The sequence below is a fragment of the Petaurus breviceps genome, unplaced genomic scaffold, assembly GCF_028583685.1.
Source record: "Petaurus breviceps papuanus isolate PSGF00001 unplaced genomic scaffold, PetGlider_PUasm1.0 90743, whole genome shotgun sequence".
NCBI lineage: Eukaryota > Metazoa > Chordata > Mammalia > Diprotodontia > Petauridae > Petaurus > Petaurus breviceps.
Window position 1 is genome coordinate 10421070 of NW_027187332.1, and position 1348 is coordinate 10422417.

Below are 1348 nucleotides of genomic sequence, written 5' to 3' on the forward strand. Positions count from 1 at the left end.
CAATTTGCAGGCTGACAGTGGAAGTCCACACCCATTGATGGGCCCCAGATAAGGCATCCCTGCCTTCAGTGCACTAATTCTCTGCTCCTGTTGGCTATTTTGCCCTTCAATCAAGTGATAACCCCTTTTCGCCCTCCCCGCCTACCTGTTTTTGTCTCACATTTATTGGTCTTCGACGGTGGGTTTCTCCCCCACACACAGAAGCCGGAAGTGATATAGCCTGCTGGGAAAAGTTAGAATTGTAAGTTAAAAGCAGCCGTTAAGAGTCATGCAGCAAGGGAAGCTGGGTCCCAGGGACTGAGTCCAAGCATACCCCTTTTTTGCCCTCCTCCAGCCTCCCCTGACTCGGCTCCCTCATCTGACCCTCTCCCTTCCCCCACACTGCCCCATGCCCTCCAGATCACAGGTGAGTCAGAGTGGCCTCCCCAGGCCCAGCACAAGCCGCCCAGAGGAGGGAGGGAGCGAGCTACAGATTCCCCGGCCCGCGGCCTTCTGTAGGCAGGACCATGAGACCAAGTCTCCGCAAATCCACCCCGAAGAAGCATCCCTGGACCCCATCTCAGGCCCGCCTCCACCACACCCCTGCTGGTCCTCTCCGCCGCTGCCGGTTTCCCGGTAGATCATGCCATGGAATTCTTCGGGAGATCCGCAAGCTGCAGAGCCCAGAGCTGCTGATCGGGAGGGCTCCCTTTGGGCGCCTCATTAGAGAGATATGCCTCCGATATACCCGAGGAGCGGACTTTTATTGGCAGTCCCAGGCCCTGCTGGCCCTACAGGAGGCAGCAGAAGCATTTGTGACTCATTTATTTGAAGATGCCCGTCTCCTCTCCATCCACGCCCACGGGATAACCCTGTATCCCAAAGATATCCAGCTGGCCAGAAGGATCCGAGGTTTACAGGAAGGACTAGGCTAAGTGCTTGTGTACCAATGGACTCTTAAACCCAGCAGTTAGAAATCTAATTCCTTTCTATTTCTCCAACCATCCGAGTTCCCAGTCTGGAACTGCCACTTCCTTCTTTATCACGTTGTCATCATGCCCATCTCTTGGGCACAGTTCTCTGGAGAATCTTGGATTGTTCCATTCTACAGAATTTAAATAAAATGTGTTTAATTAACTAAAGGTTCATCAATTTTATTTTTTTTCATGAAACCAGATTTTAGTTTTATTTACTAGTTGGTTTTCTTAATTTCAGTGTTATTAATCTCTCTTGGTTTTCAGTATTTCTAATTTGGTACTTAATTGAGAATTTTTAATTTGTTCTTTTTCTAACCTTTTCGCCTGCATGCCCAATTCATTGATCTCCTCTTCCTCTATTTTATACATGTAAGCATTGAGAGATCTAAAAC

At 49.3% G+C, this 1348-nt stretch overlaps 1 pseudogene; it reads left to right on the plus strand.

Moving 5' to 3' along the window:
- The first annotated feature begins 506 nt into the window (after positions 1-506).
- LOC138145654 (histone H3-like centromeric protein A pseudogene) lies at positions 507-943 on the plus strand (annotated as a pseudogene).
- The last annotated feature ends 405 nt before the right edge of the window (positions 944-1348 follow it).